This window comes from Perca flavescens, chromosome 20, assembly GCF_004354835.1.
Source record: "Perca flavescens isolate YP-PL-M2 chromosome 20, PFLA_1.0, whole genome shotgun sequence".
Lineage (NCBI taxonomy): Eukaryota > Metazoa > Chordata > Actinopteri > Perciformes > Percidae > Perca > Perca flavescens.
Genome location: NC_041350.1, coordinates 141064 through 167229, shown reverse-complemented (window position 1 = coordinate 167229; position 26166 = coordinate 141064). Strand labels below are relative to the sequence as shown.

General features: G+C 41.1%; 1 long non-coding RNA gene across 1 annotated transcript; it reads right to left on the bottom strand.

The window, feature by feature from the left end:
* Window positions 1-22695: 22695 nt before the first annotated feature.
* Window positions 22696-24713, bottom strand: LOC114547272 (uncharacterized). Its single transcript, XR_003691129.1, has 2 exons — window positions 24541-24713; window positions 22696-23749 (listed from the first exon to the last, which is right to left on the bottom strand). It is a non-coding gene; the product is annotated as an uncharacterized LOC114547272 (long non-coding RNA).
* Between the last annotated feature and the right edge of the window lie 1453 nt (window positions 24714-26166).

Genomic DNA, 26166 nt, shown 5'->3' with positions numbered 1-26166 from the left:
ACAAGTTCCTGTTGAGCTGCAACAATCCCATGTTCCAGAGCCTGTGTTGCCCCAAAATCCAGAGCCTCTGTTGCCCCAAGTTACAGAGCCCCTGTTGCCTCAAGTTCCTGTGACTCTGTGTCTTCAATTCTTGTGCCTCTGTTGTACATAGACAGCTGTTCCTGACTACGAGTTCCCAGGCCATCCACCAGAGATGCTCCGCCCGTCTGTCCCACCCGAGACCGCCAACCTGTGGGTTATGGCAGTGCCCCAGCCCTTTACCCAGTCTTCAAGTTGCCGGATACTTCCCCTATATACTTTTTTGATTTACTGCCTGCTTTATTGGACTTTACTGGACTTTAATGGACCTCTAACTGCTACCTGCTCTTCTCTTCTTCTGAGTTTGGGTACTAACCGGTTGAACTGTGACACTCCATCAGTGCACAGAACACAGACAGCAGAGGAATAGAAAAAAGTAGCTTCAGGTTTACCTAAATAAAGACTGAAAATCCAGTCAGAGAAATAGTAACTCACTGGCCTCCATTCTCCTTGTTTCACCTCCAGTGTTCCTGAACAGCGACTGGCTCCTCCCACCAACCTGACAGGCTCTGAACAGAAACAGGAGAGTAATCAGCAAAAGAACAAAGTGAGTTTCATTAGAACAGAAATTAACCAAATCAAAGCTGCAACTCCTCTTCTACCTGAGCAGGTGAGTCCAACAGCTTTTCCAGGTGAGCAGGTGTTTCTATCTGAGCCTGAGCTTCTACAGTCCAGGAGAGCAGACTCATGGCCTCCACATTGGAACTCTTTGGTCCACATTGGAGCCTCCACTTCTCCATAGAGCGCCCCCTGGAGGACTGAAAGAGCTCCACAACCAAGCTTCCTACAGACCACCTCTGCATCCTGCTGGTCAAAGTCATCTTCACACACTAAGGACCAGCGCTGGGTAGACTGGTTAGTCTTCACCTCCAATCTGCCTGAGCACAGACTGGTCCCATTCACCAGCCTGACAGAGTCTGGAGAGTTGACAGAAGATAAAATAGAGAGAGAGAGAAAAGACACCAGCAAAAAAGCCTGTGGATCAGTAAGACAAGATAAGATGTCTTTCACATTCGCAATATAAATCATTTGCGTCCTGTTCTTTCACTCAAGAGTACTGCTATGCTGGTGCATGCTCTTGTAACATCACAAATCGACTACTGTAATGCTTTGTTTTATGGGCTTCCTTCAAAATCTCTCCATAAATTACAGTTGGTACAAAACGCTGCAGCTTGAGTCATTACCAAAACTCGCATTTTTGAACACATTTCTCCTGTCTTACAGAAGTTGCATTGGCTCCCGGTTAAATTCCATGTAGATTTTAAAGTTTTGCTTTTAACTTACAAAGCACTTAACAATTTGGCTCCTTCATATCTTCAAGATCTTCTTCATATTCACACTCCTTCCCGCTCTCTAAGATCTGCTTCTGCACTTACACTTGTTCTGCCACGCACTAGGACAGCTTCTATGGGGTCACGAGCTTTTGGCTATGCTGCTCCCCACTTATGGAACTCTCTTCCTGTGGAAGTTCGCAACAGTTCTAGTCTCTCAGTTTTTAAATATCATCTTAAAACGTATCTGTTTAGGCAGGCTTTCATGTGATTAATGTTTGATGCTGTACTGGTTTGATTTTTCTTTTTTTTTTTTAAATGTTTTTTATAAATTTTGTAAGGCGTCCTTGAGTGCCATGAAAGGCGCCTTTAAATAAAATGTATTATTATTATTATTATTATTATAAGATAAACATTATTGTTCCACAATTTGGAAAAAATAGCTAGGGCCATCCAAGCAGCTGCCATTACCATGACAAACATACACAGACATACAACTTTTAACAAAATCAGAGTCGATCGATACTACTCCAACACACTCTGCATAAAAGTATAAAATCTCGTAGAAATAAGGCACACAACCAAACAAACAATTAAAACACCAGTCAAGTGTCAAGGCTGAGAAGACTAAAACAGCCCGCTCCGCGACCAAGAGACCAAGTGGACCAGAAATAAAATCACACTTTTCAGTGTTCTTTCAAGCATCGATGACAAGGTTAAAATCCTGTTTTGTGACCTCAATTTCATGGAAGCGTGTATCATTAATTCCACAATGGACCACAATACGCTTGACAAAGGTTGGGAGTGAGGGTATCAGGTCCACAAGTTTCAACAGAATGTCTGCAACCCTGGCTCCAGGAAAGCAGTGTGTAATGGCATTAAAAAAAATGTATGGCCCAAGTGATGGAGTCACCGATAATCATTGTGGTAGCGGGGAAAAGCCAACGAGGAGTTGTGTGTGGATGGTGGGTATCGGGGAGAAAACATTTAGTGCCGGTCCCAGGGGAACATGGACGAGGAGAAAATACAGATTATATCTTGGTGTAAATATATATATATATATATATATATATATATAAAGATATATATCTTGGTGTATGTTTCATATTTACAGATATATCTTGGTGTAGGTTGCATATCTACAGATATATATATATATATATCTTGATGCATTCAGCAGCTGATTTACTGAGGCAGCAACTCATCAGACTCCATCATGGCTGCTGGAGACAGTTTGCTGCCATTATAGCTGCTGTGTGTGTCAACCAGGGTACATTACTGTCATCGATGATGTCATAGATGGGCTTACCTGAGCAGGTGACATGCCGGATGGAGGAAGAGTAAACTGATTCTGCACACTCCCTCAGAGTGGATCCAGACAGAACACAGTCAGACCTCATCCTCCACACAGATCTGAATGAGGACGTTTTCTCTCCTACAGAAACAGCAGAGCCACAGTCCGACTCTCTGCAGGCAGCAGCTGCTATCTTCAGGGTCCAGGGATGAACAACCGGTCTCCATTGTCCCTGATGTTTCACCTCCAGTGTTCCTGCACAGTGACTGGCTCCTCCCACCAACCTGACAGACTCTGAACAGAAACAGGAGACTCATCAGCAAAATTAGTCAATTTATTTAAGAAAAGATGAAACTGTAAATGCTGATTCTGCTTTAATGAATTTGTATTTCTCTTTTCTATCTCTGTGTACCTGTTGATGGTTGTTCTCCTTCAGCTTGGAGTCCTGAGGAGAAAATCATAAGGTAAACATCAGTATAAAGGAGCATGATTGGATCACAGCTGTGGACAGAACAAACTCTCTCAGGTTGTTTTGTAAAGAATCTTCTAGCAGCTCAGAAACACCTCAGGGAACTCACAGTCATGTTACCAGTTTACTAAAGGTGAAATAAAGATATGAATACACAAAACACGAGTCTGCTGTTTGGGAGGAACTTAAAGAAAGCATATACTGTAATTACCCTAAACTAACCGGTATATATTTCATAATTAATTAATACCTAAAGTTTAACTAGCTGATTGGCTTCTTCTGGATTAATAAAGATATATATAATTGGGTATCATCTGCATAACAGTGACACTTTATGGAGTGATTTCTACATGCGTAATAATAATGATAATAAAATAATGCAATAATGTCTCCTAAGGTCAAAAGGAGAAGTCTTGTAGAACATCATGGCTAACATCATGGAGGATTTATCGTTTTTTTTTTTTTTTTTTTTTATTATTTGATGGGATTCATTTACCAGTACAGCCCGATCCGGTTGGGGAGAGTTCTAGCCCGATCAGGCACCTCTCTTTAACCGGCCTCTCTTAGTTATGCTATTATAATTCTAGACTGCCGGGGAAGTTCCTTCCTTCCGATGACACAATGAGCTGCTCTCTCATCTCTCTTTTTAATTTCTTTCCTTTTGTGTACATCCTTGTCCCAGAAATGCTTATTACTAACCTAGCTCTGGGGAATTTACTCCCTGGAGTCCTTATGTTTCTTCTTCGCCCAGAAAATCGCCCAAGATCTGGGTCTTGGGTGCAGCTGTTGCTGTGAACCTGCTACACCCTGCTACGCCCTACGATTCCCTGCATTGTCCGGCTGCGTCCTGCTGCATCCACCCATGCTCTGCTGTCTCACACTACATCCCGTAACGCCCTGCTCTGCCCTCCTATGACATGAACTACTACAACTACCATTGTAGTTACTGTTCCATTATCTTTATTATGACTATAACGCCACTGTTCATCACACCCCCAACCGGCACCGTCAGACACCGCCTACCAAGAGTCTGGGTCTGCCGAGGTTTCTTCCTAAAAGGGAGTTTTTCCTCGCCACTGTCGCAATAGCCACTGCTAATACTTGCTTTTGAGGGAATTACTGTAATTGTTGGGGCTTTGTAAATTATAGAGTGTGGTCTAGACCTACTCTAGCTGTGAAGTGTCTCAAGATAACTCTTGTTATGACTTGATAGTATAAATAAAATTGAATTGAATTGAATTGAATTTAGCTTATGTAGAAAAAAACAGTGTTGACTCTATGACAAAATAAGTAAAATAAATAGAAATGCAAAGGACACCCAGAAAAGTCTCAAGGGCCTTGACATGTTGGGTTCCCTAAATAATTCAACAAAAGGTAGCATATAGAAAATTATAATAAAAAACATAGTCTATGAAAAAGGTACAGAAACAAAAACAATTAAATTGAGGAGATAGAGGAATGAAGAAAAAGAGACAAAGAGACAAAGAAAAGTAATCAAAAAAACAAAAAACAAAAGCAACACAAGACAACAAACATATTAAGTAAAATATTTCTCACATGTATTTTGAATGATAGTGGAGAAAGTTTCCGTAGGGTGGGAGGGAAAGAATTCCATAGCTTAGAACATCTGTAATTAACTCTAAATTGCGACAAAGTGGTTTGCCTTGGGAGGTGCCAAAGCTGGGCTGCTATTCGAGTGGGATTATCGTGAAATTGATTATTAGGGGTAAAACGATTGCAAAAAATAGGTGGTAGCATTTTGTTTGATGATTCATGAACAAATTGGCCAACTTGAAGATCGTTGATTTGATAAATATTAAGAATGCCAAATTTGTAAAACAGAAGTAATGTGTGACTCTTAGGAGGTAAGGAGCCAATGATTCTAACTGCCTTCTTTTGTAGACGAAAAATCTGTTGCAGTCTAATAAAAGGATAAATCATAGAATAATAGAGGCTGAGAGAGACTTTTGCGTTAAGAAGATAACAAATTATTCCAATTAATCCAATGTTTTTGGCTATTTTGGATGTAATAAATGAAATATGAGGTTTCCAAAATATGTTTTCATCAATAAGTACACCAAGAAAACGAGTTGACTTTACATTATCCACTGAGACATTGTCAATCATCACAGTTATATTCTCATGGAACTGTTGCTGTGTCCAAACAAAGTAAAGTTAGTTTTCTTAGTGTTGATAATTTGTTGATTTTAAACCATTTCGAGAAGTTTACCATTTCTTTTTTAATAACCCTAAAGGAGTTGCTTTTAATCTTGTTGTACATGTGTATAGTGACAATAAAAGGCATTATATTCTATTTTATTCTCATGATAGTGTTAGGATGTATGTGTGAATAAAACAGTCTTGTATCATCAGCAAATAAAATTTTAGAAAGCTGATCTGATGGCCAAATCATTAATGTACACATTAAACAGCAGTGGCCCAATGATTGATTCTTGGGGGACACCAGAGTTCATCACAAGATTCACAAGATCACAATTCCTGCAGCACAATTCCTTTGGTAAATGATAAATTAAATATATGGGTCAGTGGTTTGGCGATGGCATCAGAAACCACTTTAAGTAGTTTTGCATTAATATTATCATAGCCAGGAGCAGGAATTTTGTAGAGATCTTCAGTGGAAATGACAGGGCTAAAATGAAATCCGGTAGTAGTTGGTGATGTTATAAATTGGAGGGGACCTTCATTGAAGATATGGATTTTCGAGGCTAATGTTAGTCCAATTTCAGTAAAAATCTGATTTTTGAGTTTTTTGCTATTTTTACAGGATCATTGATAAGTGATACATCTACTTTAAATTCATTGGGAAGGGATTTCTTTTTTAATCTTTCATTAAGAATTTGTGTAATTACAGTCCAAAGCACCCTCATATTATTTTTGAAAGTTGAATCCTGAAGTAGTGCTTTTTCACACCTTTGATAATATGATTTAATTTACTTTAATATATTTTAAACTGGCTAAGGTAAAAAAGGGTGGGATTAGAAAGAAATATTTCGTAAGTGTGTTTTTTTCCTAAGGGATTTAATTAATCCTGGGGTTATCCAAGGTGGAATTGGTTTGGAATGAAGTTTGGAAGACTTCCACTTAACCAGGAAAGCAATGGTATATACACTCACCTAAAGCATTATTAGGAACACCATACTAATACCGTATTTGACCCTATCCTATCAATATGGGCCAATATTTCTAAAGAATGCTTCCAGCACCTTGTTGACTCAATGACACGAAGAATTAAGGCAGTTCTGAAGGTGAAAGGGATCCCCCACACCATTACCCCACCACCACCACCAGCCTGCCCACTGGTAACAAGGCATGACGGATCCATGTTCTCATACTGTTTACGCCAAATTCTGACTCTACCATCTGAATGTCTCAACAGAAATTGAGACTCATCAGAGCAGGCAACCTTTTTCCAGTCTTCAACTGTACAATTTTGGTGAGCTCGTGCAAATTGTAGCCTCATTTTCCTACTTTTAGTGGAGATGAGTGGTACCTGGTGGGGTCTTCTGCTGGTGTAGCCCATCCGCCTCAAGGTTGTTTGTGTTGTGGCTTCACAAATGCTTTACTGTAGACCTCGGTTGAAACGAGTGGTTATTTGAGTCAAAGTTGATCTTCTATCAGCTTGAAGCAGTTGGCCCATTCTCCTCTGACCTCTAGCATCAACAAGGCATTTTGCCCCCCAGGACTGCAGCATACTGGATGTTTTTCCTTTTTCAGACCATTCTTTGTGAACCCTAGAAAGGGCTGTGCGTGAAAATTCCAGTAATTGAGCAGATTGTGAAATACCCAGACCAGGCCGTCTGGCACCAACAACCATGCCACGCTCAAAGTTGCTTAGATCACCTTTCTTTCCCATTCTGACATTCAGTTTAGAGTTCAGGAGATTGTCTAGACCTGGACCACACCCCTAAATGCATTGAAGCAGCTGCCATGTGATTGGTTGATTAGATAATTTCATTAACATGAAATTTAACAGGTGTTCATAATAATCCTTTAGGTGAGTGTACATTGGACATTTCTTTTATGATTAGGAAATATGCCATTGGTAGGTCATCATTAACTAATACATTATCCCTGTTGTAGAACTGTCAGTGTCCAAAACCCCATGAAAAGAGGTCATAGAGTTCATCAAAGTGGCTGAAGTTTGAGTCTCCTCTAGTCATAACCTCATCCGGATCAGGGGTATTCAGATTGTTTAAGAAGGTTAAATCAACCTTTGGCTCCAGCTTAAAATAATTGTGAAACAACATGTTATCAAGCTCAACTTTATCAATTTGACTAAAATTAACTTGTTTCATGTGTGTCATTTAGGGGTTAAATGAGACCCAAGCAGTAAGCAGTATGTTCTAGATGATCATGTTTCCGGAGGGTGGAGACAAGACCGCAGGTGAACATTTAGTCTTTATCTTGGCTTGGACCATGATGCATGTCCCTCCTAGGTTTAACAATGAGGTGCTCATAACTGATGACGGCGTAATTCTCCCTTTGCTCTGACCTCCTTCATTGCAGGGATGAGCTCTGCCCTCTTCTTACCGAGAAGGTCAGAGAAGCCTCGTTAATGTAAATAGAGGTGTTCCTGAGGTGAGCTCTGGCCTTGGAAAGGAGGAGAGTCAGGGCCCAAGCTTTGAATGACAATTTTATTTCTACATCTTTGGTTTTCCAGGTAATCCATCTCGGCAAAACAATCAGTGTGTTGCAGGGTTTGTTTTTGAGATACACCAAGATCTTGCAGTTCCCTTTCTAAGGAATTTTTTTTTTTTCTGTGAGTTTCAGGTCATCAACCTCCTTTTGTGAGAATTGCAGACTCTTTTTCAGATCTTGGACATCTCTAACTAGACCATTAATCCTCTTTTTGGCAGAATCAGAAAATGTGCTTCCATTCGGTCAAGCAGCTGTTCATGAAAGGATTTTTGCTGTCCATGGTCCTCATCAGATGGCAATTTGCTTCCTAGCTGAGTTAACATTGAGGGAGGGTAAGTAGGATTTTAACCCTTAGATGCATAAGTGGGTTTTTTTGTATTTATTTTTTTGCAATATCTTTGTAATTTAAATTTTTTATCGTTTAATCTTCCATGCATTCCTCAAATAGGTTGTCTTTGATATGAGGCCATTTGGATTTGTATCTAATTGTTATATGTTTTAAGTAATTGCATGTTTTGTATTAGTACCACACTTTTCCATATGTGGGGTCAAAAATGACCCCAAGCATTTTCTATGGAATTTCAAAGGTTAACCCTAGGAGCCTTTGATTTTTATCAAGTGTGACTGTCAGGTATACATTTACTGTTGATCCAAACATTTAATGCCAACAGTCTCGCTACCCTGAAGGTTATTTTTACTAAATCTTAACATTATATTTAATACTCTTTACCAATCACTGATCTGATCACTGCTACTAACAGTGCATTAGTGTATTCTTATTCGAAACAGTGCTTACCAAAATCCCTTCATGTTTACTTTACTTTACCTTAATTCCCTTACCATGAGTTAAGTTATACAAATACTTTGAAGTTTAAGTTGTAAGTATTGTTAAGTAGTAAATAGTTTTTTCAAGAGGCAGTGATGTGGTTAGTTATGTAATTATTAACTGGTAACCACCAACATGTCAGAAAGGTCTGTTGGCACTTTGACATTTCCAGTTGAAAATAAATTTCAGTGCTCAACATTGTGTCAGTCAATTACAATGTGTCACAATTACATTCAGCCTTGATGAAACTAAATATTGGCGTGTTTACATTTCCTCTCAGTAGCTGGGGTGTAACCATAGACTGTAAATATTATGGCTGCATGTTATGGTTATTTTTAATCAATTAATTAAATGTTTAGTCTATGTATGTAAGTTTATTTGATTAGGACAATGCACATTAATCAACATTTCTGTAAATGCGCCAGTGTTAGCCAGTCGGCTAATTTTCAACTGTAGTCCTAGTATGCAATGTAACAATAGTTACAAGCTATAAAGACAAGCACGTTTTGCAAGATTTCATGCGATTTCAGTAGAGCAAAAATGATTTCAATATGATTTATTATTTTTAGTAGTGGCTCTAAACCTGCTAGCATTTACAGCACTTCTCAGTAGTTCCTGAAATGGTCATGTTATCTAATCTATGTATTTGTGTACAAGGACACGTTTTTCTATTTTTTTTTTGTGTTGGTGAGGACGATTTTTAAACTAATGTATTTCAATGGGAAGCATATTTCGTGATCACAGCACCACTACAGTAGCAAGTAGTATGAAATGCCGAAAATCCGCGTAGGGAGGTTGGTTGGGGTGGTGGATGGGTCAAACAACACAGTTCTTTCATCCCGGAGAGTGGAGTTCGCATCCTGGCGTAAATCCCAACTGTCCCGTTGTTGTGGCGCGTCGGCATCCCAGAGACCAGAGATCGCGTCCCAGCATGTGGGATGTCCTTTCAACGTGCTTCTTTTCCTAACCCCAACTGTCCCGTTGTTGTGGCGCATCAGCGTCCCGTTGTCGTGGTGCATTGGCGTCCCAGAGACCTGGGATCGGGTCCCGGTGTGTGGCATGTCCTTTCCCCGTGCTTCTTTTTCCGAAACCCAACCTCCGTATAGATGCTTCTCATTGTGTGCTGACCACATGAATAAATGACATCCTCAGCAACACGAAATAAACAAGATAATCGTTTCCGTGTACACGAATCAATAGATTAAAAATAACATGACCATTTCACGAACTGCTGTGGGACCGTGTTGTCCTTAGACAAGCACACTATGTAAATATACTCTTGAGCACAATCATGAGGTGTGTGTGTGTTATTGTATTGTTAAGTAGTAAGTAGTTTTTTGACTTAAGAAAGACATTTCTTTAAGTTTACTGCATGAAATGCATTCATTCTAATTGGGGTCATTTTTGACCCCACTCATGGAAGAATGTAGGTATTGGTAGGTCATGCATTTAAGGGTTAACACTCACCTTTTCCTCAGGCTTCTGGCCTGGTAGTGACTGATTGCTGGTGGAACCTTGCCTGGTGGTAGCTGACAAAGGCGTTCGTTACATTGTTACATCGTTACATCCATTTTCCCTTGTTGTCTGTCTGCGTAAGAGCAGTTTGTCCTCTGATTTAAAGATCAACACAAGTATTTGAATAACACGTCATCTTTAAAGCAGAGTCCTACCTGAGCTGCACAGCAGCAGCACCAACAGGTGATACATGTCCAGGTAGAGCATCTTTCTGATCACCCCGTGTGCTGTCCTCAGTGTATATCTGCAGCAGGAAGAGGAGGAGCTTTACTGGAACAGAATCAGAATGAACTTTAATGGCCAAGTTAATGTGAACACATACAGGGAATCTGACTGGCTTTTTGTTTGTTGTCCTTTTTAGCAACAGAAACACTACCATTAAAAATAAGGACAACAAACTGAACAAGTTGAACATGAACATTTGACTACTATGTACAGATATCCATTGTAAAAGAAAAAGTGTGTAAAGCCCTCTTACGTCTTACATGACACTCTGGGACGCTTTAAGGGTTTTTCATGGGAAAACCTGTCCGATTTTGTCCCGGCCTTCCCCAGCCCAATGAGGGCCACAAAAAATCTGCTGACTTTGCCGGGCCGAGCACCTGGCCGCCCCCACCCAGGTGTCAAAAGATCCCTGGGACCATAGGGCACCATTCTGAGGTTTTTGGCACCTCTTTCTGATTCTCCTGAATTCCACTTTTGTTCACCAGGTGGCACATCAGACAGGATGGTTGGGAATTCTTATGACGAAAGGGAATACATGAAATGGAAAAAAGTTTCCCATCTGTCTGTGGGTCAAAAGGGAACACTTAAGGACTCTTGGGAAGAACCTTTGGGAACACTTTTGCCGTTTGGTTAGGACACTTGGGAGGACAATAAGCCCCATTTAAAAAGATTTCCACCCTGCATTCTGTATAATAGGGGTTCTATAAAGATTGCCTAATCAACATCACAGTAAGTGGATGTCCGTAGCCTTTGCTGTTACCAAAAAGCTGATTTGTTGTAAATGGAGAGAAAGCAGTACTCCACACATTCAAGACTGGATAGTTACACTGTTGAAAATTTTTATTTCATTTAACCTTTATTTATTCAGGGAAGGTTCACTGAGAGGCAGCCTCTCTTTTGCAGGAACGCCCTGATCACATTCACACATTTCCACATTCATACTGGAAGCTGCCCAGTAAAACCACAGTCTTATCTGATCACATTCATACTGGAAGCTGCCCAGTACCACCACAGTCTGATCTGATCACATTCATACTGGAAGCTGCCCAGTACCACCACAGTCTGATCTGATCACATTCATACCTGGAAGCTGCCCAGTACCACCACAGTCTGATCTGATCACATTCATACCTGGAAGCTGCCCAGTACCACCACAGTCTGATCTGACCACATTCATACTGGAAGCTGCCCAGTACCACCACAGTCTGATCTGATCACATTCATACTGGAAGCTGCCCAGTACCACCACAGTCTGATCTGATCACATTCATACTGGAAGCTGCCCAGTACCACCACAGTCTAATCTGATCACATTCATACCTGGAAGCTGCCCAGTACCACCACAGTCTGATCTGATCACATTCATACTGGAAGCTGCCCAGTACCACCACAGTCTGATCTGATCACATTCATACCTGGAAGCTGCCCAGTACCACCACAGTCTGATCTGATCACATTCATACCTGGAAGCTGCCCAGTACCACCACAGTCTGATCTGATCACATTCATACCTGGAAGCTGCCCAGTACCACCACAGTCTGATCTGATCACATTCATACTGGAAGCTGCCCAGTACCACCACAGTCTGATCTGATCACATTCATACCTGGAAGCTGCCCAGTACCACCACAGTCTGATCTGATCACATTCATACCTGGAAGCTGCCCAGTACCACCACAGTCTGATCTGATCACATTCATACCTGGAAGCTGCCCAGTACCACCACAGTCTGATCTGATCACATTCATACCTGGAAGCTGCCCAGTACCACCACAGTCTAATCTGATCACATTCATACCTGGAAGCTGCCCAGTACCACCACAGTCTGATCTGCTGGCCACTAAGCAACTCCACTGGAGCAGTTGGGGTTAACCTGTTAACATCCACCTCTTTTGCCTGATTTTCGCCTATTTCTCGTTCCCAAAGGGAAACGCTTATAACAGAAGAACTGTAAGGCCAAAATACATGTATGAGGCATCATTTGAAACCTAATTTCTTCTACTTTATAGACATGTGCTTGATTAGCATGTGATTAAAACAGAACATACACTACAGCAGTTCAAACATGGTTCAAAATAGTTATTTTGGTCCGGTCTAAAAAAACGTAATTTTTGAAAAACAATAACAAAAAGATACTTTGTGCCACACTATGCAGGACACAACACCAACCTTCTACACCTTGTCAAGAAGACCTATATAAAGTTTCAGAACTCTAGTCCTAACCTAATGGGAGCTAGGGAGTTTTCAGTATTTGGTATAACAAGTGTCACCGGTGTGCCAAAACCTCTCCAAAACTTCTCCAAGTGACCAAATGTTGCTAAATGCTTTTACTCACTTCTATGCTATTAGAAAAAACATACAAAATACTTAAAATGACTTACAAAACCTTTTTACATTCATTCAAACACTGTTGATCATATTTTTTTCTCATAAATCACATGTATGCGCATGCTGGCTCTGGGAGGCGGGGCTTAGGTCTGTTACCCATTCATTTGAACTGGTCCCCTTTGGATATTCCTAACATGCTATATACCGTTGGAAAGGGAATGTGATTGGCTACAACTGCCATGATTGACGTGTTGATAGCCAATGACAGCTTTTTCTAAGATGGCTGCTCAGAGAGATGACGCAGCGTATTGACGCTCCACAGTGGGAGCGCTTGTTAGGGCGTCCGGGGCTGTCCCGGGGTGAAAACTTAACAGAAAAAGGTGGGGATAATTTCATTGTGTAGGCAGCAACCTGAGGAAAACAACTATACCCAGCAACACGGTGCAGGGCAAGGAAAAATATATTATTTCAGACGGAACGAGATCGGCTAATGAAGTTAGCAGACAGTTAGCGGACAATTAGCATGGGTTCTACAGGACAATATTCATAACCTGGATTAATTCTTGTGAAAAAACCTTGTTATCCTTTTGATCTGTGGACACTTACGGACTAGAGGAATATATATAAGCCAGGAATGGACACGGATTGAGGTTTAGGACAGCGTACAGGTAGGGAAGCATCATAATTTTTTATTTGTTTTTATTTTTTTTTTCAAATAGCATGAGCACTAAGATCATGAATAATGCTTTGGTGCTTATGATTTCAGTAAAATGAACTGAATGATTCAATTGCAGAGAATTTTACGAATCAAACGATATACAGCATGTCCATATTGACAAAAGTTTTGAACTTTTGTGGTTAAATACTATTATGTAACACATGGGCCGGTGGGGGTTAACAGGTTAAGGGCCTTGCTCAAGGGCACCTCACTGGCGGTAATGAGGGAGGGGACAAGCGCTGCTCTTTCACTTTCCCCACCCAGATTATAGCCTGTCGGTCTGGGGTTTGAACCAACGACCTCCTAGTCACAAGCTCACTTCTCTAACCTTTAGGCCACCACTGCCCGAAATAGCTAAACTCGAAAGAGTAATTTTCATGAATGTAGACTCTTTAGATGAGTATAATTTAATATGGACACCTTTTTTAGCACCTCTAGACAACAGACGATATAGTTAACAAATTAAAGTGCTGTATCTCATTGAAATATGTAGTTTGTATTAATGCACATCACAACTTACTACAGCATAGTAACAAGTATAAGATAAGTCAAGACTAAACCAACCCCCTATTTGTTTTGTATTGTATTTTTTGTTTTGTTTTTGTTTTCTCTAATTATATTATTGTATTTTTATTTGTCTTTTGCTTACAGGGCAAACAGGTCAGCTGATGATGCTGTCAACATGGGACTGCAGTACATCCTGCACCACCTTGACTCCCCAGGGATGTATGCCAGGATCCTGTTTGTGGACTTCAGCTTGGCATTCAACACCATCATCCCTGAACTCCTACATCAGAAGCTCACCCAGTTCTCAGTGCCTGCCACCACCTGTCAGTGGATCATCAGCTTCCTGATTGACAGGCAGCAGCATGTCAGACTGGGGAGCATCTCATCCAAAACCCGGTCCATCGGCACTGGCGTCCCACAGGGGTGTGTCCTCTCCCCACTGATCTTCTCCCACTACACCAATGACTGCACCTAAATGAACCCGTCTGTAAAACTCCTGAAGTTTTCAGATGACACCACCGTCATTGGTTTGATCCAGGATGGTGATGAGTCTGCTTACAGACAGGAGGTGGAACAGCTGGTCTGATGGTGCAGTCAGAACCACCTGGAGTTAAACCCCAAGAAGACTGTGGAGATTACAGTGGACTTCAGGAGAAGTCCCCCCCTCACCATCCAGAATGACACAGTGTCCACTGTGGATTCCTTTAGGTTCCTGGGATCAACCATCTCACAGGACCTAAAATGGTCTCCCCGCATTAACTCTGTCCAGAAAGAGGCCCAGCAAGGTTATACTTCCTGCGCCATCTAAGGAAGTTTAATCTGCCTAAGGAGCTGCTGACCACTTTCTATTCAGCCATCATTCACTCTGTCATCTGCACCTCCATCACTGTCTGGTTTGGGTCAGCCACCGAACGGGACAGGGCCAGACTGCAATGGACAATTAGGGCTGCAGAGAGGATCATTGGAGCTGACCTTCCCTCCATCCAGGACCTGTACCAGTCCAGGATCAAAAATCAACATTTTTTGATCAAAAATCTCTGCAGACCCCTCACATCCTGGTCACAAACTGTTCAACCTCCTTCCCTGTGGTAGGCGATACAGGGCACTGTTCACAAAAACCAGCTGACACAGAGACAGTTTCTTTCCCAAGCAGTCACTCTGTTGAACACTCAGAAATAGCCCCCACCCTTACACAGAACAAAGTCAATCACCACTGTTCTGCTCATCTACCTCATGTCTATTTCAATCCTACAATTTCAATATTGTTATTAATATATTACCATTGCACTAATCTGCCTTGCACTGTACTCATATTCCTTCCCTTTCTTTTGTATATTTTTTTGTAAAATTGTAAATTATATTGTATTGTTATACTGTACACTATTTTTATATTCTTACTGTAATTTATTTTTTTATTTTTAATATGTTAAGTGTTGTACTTTGAGAGCCAAGATTACCAGAGTCAAATTCCTTGTTTGTCTACGTAAACCTGGCCAATAAAGCTGGAGGAAATTTTAACTTTAGCATTTTGAATAGCAGCAAGGATTTAATTTAAGAAAGATTGTGCCAAATGTAGAGAGATGTGTGTAGAGTTTTTGGTTTAGAGCTGCAGTCTGAGTGGATTCAAGCAGAATATGTTCAGGGTTAAACTGGAGTTACAGCTGGTTGTTAGTGTGGGGACAGATGAGAGAAACAGATATTTGGAAACAGGAACATTAGGAAGAAAAGTTAAAGTTAGAGAGGATGAGACGTCCTGAAGGAGGAATCTTCCTGTCTGATGGATCTCTATCACTGCAATGTTCAAAAAGACACAAATATGACTTTAATTTTCTTACCGTATGATCTGTTCTTCTCCTTCTCTTTTAGTTTTTCCTCTGATGTTTCTCAAACTTCTCACCGTATTTTCTCCTTCAGGTTCCACAGTCGCTGTCTTACTTCTGTGTTGTTTCCCCAGTTTCTCTTTCTCCTCTCTCTCCCAGTGTCTCCTGGTTTCTCCTCTCTCTCTCTCTCTCTCTCTCTCTCTCTCTCTCTCCCAGTGTCTCCTGGTTTCTCCTCCTCTCTCTCTCTCTCTCTCTCTCTCTCTCTCTCTCTCTCTCTCCCAGTGTCTCCTGGTTTCTCCTCCTCTCTCTCTTTCTCTCTCTCTCTCTCTCTCTCTCTCTCTCTCTCTCTCCCCCAGTGTCTCCTGGTTTCTCCTCCTCTCTCTCTCTCTCTCTCTCTCTCTCTCTCTCTCCCTCCCCAGTGTCTCCTGGTTTCTCCTCCTCTCTCTCTCTCTCCCTGTGTCTCCTGGTTTCTCCTCCTCTCTCTCTCTTTCTCTCTCTCTCTCTCTCTCCCAGTGTCTCCTGGTTTCTCCTCCTCTCTCTCTCTCTCTCTCCCCAGTGTCTCCTGGTTTCTCCTCCTCTCTCTCTTTCTCTCTCTCTCTCTCCCAGTGTCTCCCGGTTTCTCCTCCTCTCTCTCTCTCTCTCTCTCTCTCTCTCCCAGTGTCTCCTGGTTTCTCCTCCTCTCTCTCTCTCTCTCTCCCGGTGTCTCCTGGTTTCTCCTCCTCTCTCTCTCTCTCTCTCTCTCTCTCTCTCTTTCTCTCTCTCCCTGTGTCTCCCGGTTTCTCCTCCTCTCTCTCTCTCTCTCTCTCTCTCTCTCCCCAGTGTCTCCTGGTTTCTCCTCCTCTCTCTCTCTCTCTCTCCCGGTGTCTCCTGGTTTCTCCTCCTCTCTCTCTCTCTCTCTCTCTCTCTCTCTCCCAGTGTCTCCCAGTTGTACTTCCCCAGTAGCTCACTGCTTGTTCAGACAGATTCATAAATACCTCTGATTGATATCAGTCTGATCAAAAGGATTTCAGAAAAGTTTCAACCCTTTTTTGTAACCCTCCTGTTGTCCTTGGGTTAGATTTGGCCCCTTTTAAAAGTTTTTATATCAGAAATGTGGGTTTCTTTCAACCAAATTGCCAACAACAACGTTCTTCACAAGTAGAATTTAAGAAAAGTTTCAGTTTCTTTCATTACATTTTGGGAGTTTTATTAAATATTATAGCATATGTCTGCTTTTTAAACTCAAAAATTAGGTATAATTTTATAAAAATGAGGTTTATTGACCATGACTTCCAAGAATAAGTGTGAAACCAGTGTTTGTAATTTGGTGTTAGTGGTGTATATACTGGTGGAAAAACAAGTGTTGAAAAATTCAGAAAAAGCGTCAAAAACTGGACAACCAAAGCGACAAAAAAGCAACAAAATGACATAAGAGCAACAAAACCATCGGAGAAACAACTGAAACTAAACAAAAGGCAACAAAAACATCTAAAAAGTGCCGGAAGCCTAGAAAAAAAATTCAAAGAAATGTTGAAACATTATTCTTTTTTTTTTTTAATCTGGGAGGACAACACAAGGGTTAGCCTGAACACACACACACAGCAGCTCTGTATCTTACCCAACAGTAGGAATGTAGGCTCACGCAGTGGAGGCTAATTGTTGTCCCTGTGACATTTGAATTCATTCTGGAGGAAATATTGAAGAATGGGAGGAAATTAAAGTTCATGGAGGTTACACCCTGGCCATGGCCTAATGGTTGCAATTTGCTTATTATATGCTTATCATGATTTGATAAGACTCTGACACATATACACACATACGCACACAGGCACGCACACATACACATACACACACACACACACACACACACACATAAATCATGTGCTGCATGCTCCGATGCTGGTGTACCATCAATAAACGTCTGAACCAACCGAACCTCAGAACAATAGTTCCGCTATATAAGCCTACATAAAAACAGGTCAGCTTGTACACATATTTCAAAATAAAAGAAATGCAGAGAAATAAATATATTTATTTATTTATTAATCAAATTAAAACTTTTTCTTTATGAGACTTAAATTATGCAACTGTCTCTGCTGGCAGCTACACATAGACATTGGTTTAATGGTTGTGAATGTTGTAAAGATTCTGTTATGTTGTTTAAAGTTTGTTACTCTTTTTATAAACAAGAATTTCATGACAAAATTTGGGAAGAGACTGTGGATTGGCCTGACTGACTCAGAGACAGAGGGGACGTGGAAATGGGTGGATGGGACTCCACTGAACCAAAGGTTCACACATTTTCTCCTTTTGGTCCATTCAAACTCAATCACTGTCTTGTGCTTCTTGGGTTGTGTTCTCTGATCAAAATCTCTTTTTCCAGCTACTGGCATTGTGTGGAGCCTAACGGTGGGAACGATGAAAACTGTGTGGAAATACTTTCTGTTGATTCAGAAAACAACTGGAATGATAATAAGTGTCTCGTTCTATTAAACTGGATCTGTGAAATGAAAGTCCGTCCATAACTCTGCCACCAAACCCAATGGACAGAACACTAAGGATGATAAATATATTGCTGATACAATTTAAATCTTCACAAAAACAACCTGAATATCCCTCCTGTTGACAAAATTATTTTAAAAAAGTGGGGAAAACAAAAAGTCAAAAAAGCGCCAAAAAAAAAGACAAAAACATCAGGGAAAATGAGAAAACATCGGGAAAAGTGAGAAAAATTGTCGACCAATTTTAGTTTTAAATTAAATACCCAGAAAAACAACAAGTTGCAGGTCGACGGGAAGACAACACGAGTGATATGCTCGTGTGGACACATGATTTCCAAGTAAAAACAGCATTTTAGGATTAGCCAGTAGTTGTATAATCACAATATTACACTTGAGGAGCCTACATGTCACTGATGCACCTTTCAGACCTCGAAATGAAATAAATAATAAACAAACGTCAATGTTAAACGCTGATGCAGTTTCAAATGTTTTATGATTTTAGAAAGGTTAACCAATATTTTATATTAATCCTATTTTTTCTTGTCAAATTTCACATCTATGAATGCAGCTTTTGAAATTATAGAAGATTAAAAAGATTTAGCCTATAATAAGATATAGGTTAACGTCCTCTTATCTAAATGTTAGATATCCAACCTGATGCTTGCTTTAAGACTGTATTACCATGTAAGGTGAAACGAATGTGCCAACAAGCCTCCCCCTTGGGCTCCTTTTCTGCTCTCTTGGCCGATACCCTTGCTGTAGGGACCTCCTGTGTCTTAGAGCATTTTTGAGTGATTAAACTCTGTTCATTTTTTCATTTATTTTGTTTGCTTGTTAACTTAACATATATATAAAATGTATATAAAAATAAAACCACCTGTGTTCGTCTTGAGCGAGGTGACCCAAGTCTTTTTTTGCTCTTTTAGAAGACTTTTTTCCTTTTTTCCTTTTTCTCCACTTTACCCGTGTGAGCGGGGACCCCCCTAAAGGGGAAGTGGGGGCCTCCTCTTTAACCGAGCAGTTTGCAGCCACCCCGGGGACCGACCTGACCAGCAGACCTTTGATTCTCCAGCTGAGCGGAAACCTCTGTGACCACGGCAGAGACAGCTGTCCGAGTGTGACTAATCAATTGTAATAGTTTGGTTGTAAAGATCTTCTGTGTGCTGTGTATCACACATACGGGGGACATCTAGGTTGTCAATCAAAAGCCTCTTGTCTCGTCATCGGGTTTCCACCGTAGCGAGAACCCATGAATGCGGGAGTGTGTGTGTCTCTCTAAAAATAATCTAAACCTAGGGAAGTATTTCAATTAATTCCTTTGAACCTATTAATAGTTATAATACAATATTTGAACCTATCATGTTTCAATACTACGGTATTAACCATAGGGAAGTATCTGAAACAACTCCTCTAATATAGGCTTAACCATCCGCCCCGCTGACAGCATCTGTAACGGCTGTACGGCTGAAGAGGGCTTAGAGGGCGAGGGTTATCGGGGGGGAGAAAAGGGGGTTAGGGTTTAAAAGAAAAAGCAATACTATGCCTCAATAACTGTCACATCGTTCCACAACACACAGACACACATACACACACACAGAGAGACACACATACACTCCCGCAGCCATCAGTCTGATCAGGAAGTCCCAAACAATCACATCCTGTTAGATCTGTGCCACGTTCAGCCCAGACAAAACGTAGCTACATGTTTGTTTTTTTTAAACTGAAACGGGTTGTTGAACCATATATGTATATCTGCATATCTAGGCCTATGTGTGTTTTATGCTTGTACACACGTTATTTTGTGTGAAGCACCCTGGTGGAAACATGTTTGCTTTTAAAGTGCAACATAAATGAAATAAAATGTAAACTGCTGTTGGTGCATCAGTGTGATGTAGTTCCACTCTCTCGTTACTTCCAGCTTCTGAACTGGTTGCAGTTCCACCAGACTTCCATATAGGGGGCGCTCACAGGCCAGTGCAGAATGAATGGGACTCTATAAAGCTATACCCCTCAAAATACACTTTTGTCAGGATATCATTTTTTGTCTAGTAATTTGAATGTTGCATTGCACATTGCTGGGCGTTAGATTTTTTTAAAGTCGTTTTTTTGTTCTAAAAAGCCTTTTAAAATGTCAATGACATCATACACATATACGGCCGGAGATACTGCTTTACCGCAGGCTCTGAGTCACTTCCTTTGTTCTTTGAGGCATCAACAACACAGCTGATAGGTTAGACTCTCCCTGTTAATACAACACAGCTGATAGGTTAGACTCTCCCTGTTAATACAACACAGCTGATAGGTTAGACTCTCCCTGTTAATACAACACAGCTGATAGGTTAGACTCTCCGTTAATACAACACAGCTGATAGGTTAGACTCTCTCTGTTAATACAACACAGCTGATAGGTTAGTTTCTCTCTGTTAATACAACACAGCTGATAGGTTAGTCTCTCTCTGTTAATACAACACAGCTGATAGGTTAGACTCTCTCTGTTAATACAACACAGCTGATAGGTTAGTCTCTCCCTGTTAAAACAACACAGCTGATAGGTTAGACTCTCTCTGTTAATACAACACAGCTGATAGGTTAGTTTCTCTCTGTTAATACAACACAGCTGATAGGTTAGTCTCTCCCTGTTAATACAACACAGCTGATAGGTTAGACTCTCTGTTAATACAACACAGCTGATAGGTTAGACTCTCCCTGTTAATACAACACAGCTGATAGGTTAGACTCTCCCTGTTAATACAACACAGCTGATAGGTTAGACTCTCCCTGTTAATACAACACAGCTGATAGGTTAGACTCTCTCTGTTAATACAACACAGCTGATAGGTTAGACTCTCTGTTAATACAACACAGCTGATAGGTTAGACTCTCTCTGTTAATACAACACAGCTGATAGGTTAGTTTCTCTCTGTTAATACAACACAGCTGATAGGTTAGTCTCTCCCTGTTAATACAACACAGCTGATAGGTTAGTCTCTCTCTGTTAATACAACACAGCTGATAGGTTAGTTTCTCTCTGTTAATACAACACAGCTGATAGGTTAGTCTCTCTCTGTTAATACAACACAGCTGATAGGTTAGTCTCTCTCTGTTAATACAACACAGCTGATAGGTTAGTCTCTCTCTGTTAATACAACACAGCTGATAGGTTAGTCTCTCCATGTTAATACAACACAGCTGATAGGTTAGACTCTCCCTGTTAATACAACACAGCTGATAGGTTAGACTCTCTGTTAATACAACACAGCTGATAGGTTAGTCTCTCTCTGTTAAAACAACACAGCTGATAGGTTAGACTCTCCCTGTTAATACAACACAGCTGATAGGTTAGTCTCTCTCTGTTAAAACAACACAGCTGATAGGTTAGACTCTCTGTTAATACAACACAGCTGATAGGTTAGACTCTCTCTGTTAAAACAACACAGCTGATAGGTTAGACTCTCCCTGTTAATACAACACAGCTGATAGGTTAGACTCTCCCTGTTAATACAACACAGCTGATAGGTTAGACTCTCCCTGTTAATACAACACAGCTGATAGGTTAGACTCTCCCTGTTAATACAACACAGCTGATAGGTTAGACTCTCTCTGTTAATACAACACAGCTGATAGGTTAGACTCTCTCTGTTAATACAACACAGCTGATAGGTTAGACTCTCCCTGTTAATACAACACAGCTGATAGGTTAGACTCTCTCTGTTAATACAACACAGCTGATAGGTTAGACTCTCTCTGTTAATACAACACAGCTGATAGGTTAGACTCTCCCTGTTAATACAACACAGCTGATAGGTTAGACTCTCTCTGTTAATACAACACAGCTGATAGGTTAGTCTCTCCCTGTCATTAAACATGTTAGAAAGAGGTTTGCTAATGTTTTAAAGACCACGCCGAAATATTCACTTTGACATTCAGGCTCTGCTTCGGATGCCGTCAAGCTGGCTCTCCGATCGTAATCAGTCCTTCACTGACCAATCAGCATTCATTAGCAGAATGCTAACGTGTTATGGACAACAACGACTCACCCTGTAAGAAATCAAAAGGACATAAGTACTCGCTCATTCAACTTTCGACCTATAACCCATGTTGAACTTGCAAAAACTACAATCAAATCTGAGGTTTCTCAACGACAATCAGGCGAAAGAGACACATTTAGCCGTCTAGCTCCATAGACTCACATTCATTTTGCACTGGACCGCGATCACCCCCAGTGGAACTCTGGTGGAACTGCAAACAAGTTTGGTACAATGGAGCTGAATAGGGAGTGGAACGGCTTTCCATAGACCGGCTTTGGTTAGGGTAAACCCTGGTGCTCCTCTTCTCTGGTGGTGTGTGTGGTTATTGATGAGGCCACGCTGCCCTCTGCTGGATGAAAGATGCTGATACAGAGAGGGTATCTCCTGATAATAACTATTTGAACAAGTAAAAACTAAATCATTCAGTCCCCACAGTGTTGCATGATGGGAGAATACACATTAAAATCAGCTCATTTACAGAGTTTCACAGTTTATTAAAGAGGTTTTATTTCCTCTGAACGGATAATAGAGAAACATTTATCACAGATATTCATCTTTTCATCTCTCTGTGTTGATCCTCCAGCAAACACCTGAAAGTACTTTATTAAGGTAGTAATAGTACTAGATTTCTCTGTGTTTAGTGTTCTGTCATAACTTAATAATAATTATTTATCTGTGTGATTTCAATACATTTCTGTTTAGTTTTTTCTCTTGTCTTTATAGTAATATAACAGTTTATACATTAATGTGACATCCCTGCAGCATACATATCCTGATAGCCCAGGTTCTCCTGACAGAAATGTTTATAGTGTGATTGTGCATAACAGGGTTGAGGTTATAAGCATTACAGTGCATTCCATTTGAAGTAAGAGGTTGGATTTTCCGAGGTCAAAGTTGGAAACACCCCCTGAACTAGGATGTCCGAGTTGGGAACAAACTAGGACGACCTCACACTACTCCAAGCTCATAATCCAACATGGCTGCCCCATGAAGTGTCCCCTGCAGTGAAAGCTGTAGTAACATACAGTTTATTCGCTCTTCTGTCTAATTTGTGTCTCATTAAATCAGTCATACACACAGTCCTATTTATCATCTATGTGTGGACATGTTATGCTATTGAATTATATGAACAATTAGCGTATTGCGTTGTTATCAACTGGTATTGCTAACAGTAGCTAACCTGGCTAGAGCTAACCCCACAATGAAAATGAGACTTGTTAAATTGAAGCAGTCAACTCAGGTGTTACATAATTCCCAGCTCTGGTTTCTGAGTTCCAAGGTAAATGGAACGCACTGTTATGACATAAGGAAACCAGGTGACCCAAAGATGGGAAGACATGGCTTAGACAACAGTTAAAGGGAAGTTGAATAATAAAATCCATCAGCATGTGAGATGAGCTCCTTGGAGGTGTTACTCTGCTCTCTGTGCTCCTTCCTCTTCAGTCAGCGCTCCTTCAGCTGCAGAAAAAAAACGCTTATAATAAACCAGCACAATGTTCCTCGGTCTGTCCGGCTTCTGCCCCCTGCTGGCCTGGAGAGACATGACAGCACACAGATGTGACTTCCTGCATCACTCTTCAACAATCACAGACTGACTGCTTCATTTCAGTCATTGGTCAACACCAAGGGTTGATCATAAACTGTATAAGAGAAGCCAAAACATCTGGATGGCCCACTGGTGGCTGGCTACAGTATAGGTCAGGGGAATGTTTCATCTCAAAATGTTGGGCACCGTTTGCTGCTGTTCCTCTGAACGATATGAAACGGTGTGCAGCGAGCTTTGAGGTATGTTTTCTCTGGTTTGGTGGGCGTGTCAGAAATGTTACCAAATCAGCAGCGATGTGTCTGGAAACTTACTTACTTACTTAGACACACAGCAGGGCGGTCAACACAAATTTCACAGACAATCTTGGATATTGAAAATTTGATTGTGTAGTTTTTGGTTTAGAAGCCTTGTTGGTGATTTTGCTGAGTCATTGCACTGCTACATGTAGCTACACGCTAACGTCCGTAATGTCTCCCTACATCTTCTGGAACATGTCCAGTTGTGTAGTTTTGGGTTTAGAAGCATGTATTGGTGATTAATAACGGTAGAAAGTGATGCTATGCTACTTTACAGTCAGTCTTCAGCTGTAATGATTAACAGGAAGCCCAAGTGGTGTTGCTGCGCAGTGTGTTCGGGTGTTGACCTGGACACGTCTAGCAGGTCTGATCTAGCATCTACTGAGATTTTGGCTTCACTTTGTACAACGGGAGGAAGTGATGATGCTGCGGCCATTTTGTATACAATCTATGTTCTAAACAACAGGTGTGTGTCCGTACCTTACAGTAGAAGGAAAGAGCGGTGATCACCAACAGCAGAGTCAGCGAGAGTAAGACAACCACTCCGATGATTATAGGTGCCGGACATGGTAGAGCTGATGGATTTGATGTATCTGATGATGGATTTGATGGATGTGATGATGGATCTGATGGATCTGATGATGGATCTGATGGATCTGATGGATCTGATGATGAATCGGATGATGGATCTGATGATGGATCTGATGGATCGGATGGATCGGATGGATCTGATGATGGATCGAATGATGGATCTGATGGTAGATGTGATGGTTCTGATGGTTCTAATGATGGGTAATGTTGATGATGATGGTAAACACAAAAACAGACAGACATTGTTAACTTGCCAGTCCTAGCAACAGTAACATTAAAAGTTACATTGACAATCATACAATCTAATATTTGTTTTCCATTTTTGAACAATTCCATCCTGTTTTCAAACAATAACACAACATCATCATCTGCAGATTTCTCTGTTCTGTTCCTTCTGCTCAGGAACTCTACAATCTTTGTTCTCCACATAAGTGCAAATGTTTTCACTCTGTCTCATTAAAATGTTACCCAGAATAAAATCTGTTATCCAGACATAAAAGTATCCATACAAATTAAAAGAGATAAGGTCTGGACCAGACCCAGTGTTTAGAAGTACTGAGGTCCAGAAAGAGAAAACGGGCAGGTAACACTGCTGCAGCATGGCTGCTCTATCCTGACATGGGCCCTGAAATGATCCATGATGCTGGCAAGTTTCATGTACCACGGAGGTACTACGTGTCCTGCCTAGTTTCCAGTCGGTGGACCTGCCAAATCCTATATCGCGTTACCATTTGGTGGTTCAACTGACTCCTGTCCCCAGAGTCCTGTTGTCAGCCCTTCCGGCGCCTGCTACTCATTTGTAGCTGGTGGTCCAGCCAATGAGAGTTCCTGTTTAGCTACAGTGATCCCAAATTCCAGAACCTCTGTTGCCCCCAGTTCCTGTGCCCCTGGTTCCAATGACATCTGTTCCTGTTTTCCCCATTCATTACTGTAGTTTCCCGGATAATTGCCCCTTTTGGATTTATTGCCGTCTTACTTGGACTGAAAGTTTTTTTTTTCATTAAATCATTGAAACTCTCCATGCTTCCTCCTCTTCTCTTCTTCTGAGTTTGGGTTCTATCCTGCAACTCTTGATGTAAATGTAACACTCCTGCACTTTGGGGGTGGTTGTTGAGTTTTTGTAAATTATAGTGTGGTCTAGACCTTCTCTCTCTGTAAAGTGTCCTGAGATAACTCTTGTTGTGATTTGACACTATAAATACATTTGAAGTGAAAATTAAATTGAACTGATTGTATCTGAGCACACCACCCCCCTGCTTCTGTCAAGTGGAGGAACTACACATGAAAACAGTGAATTAGGGGCTAAGGAGTGTTTTGACTCCCTGGATATGTTATCCCGGAGGACTCCGGAGGCAGTTGCAGGGTACCGAAGGGCCCGAAGGGCTGCAGCCTCTGCCGTGAAAGAGGCAAAGCAGCGGGTGTGGGAGAAGTTTGGAGAAGACATGGAGAAGGACTTTCGGTCGGCACCAAAGTGCTTCTGGAAAACTGTTCGCCACCTCAGGAGGGGGAAGCGGG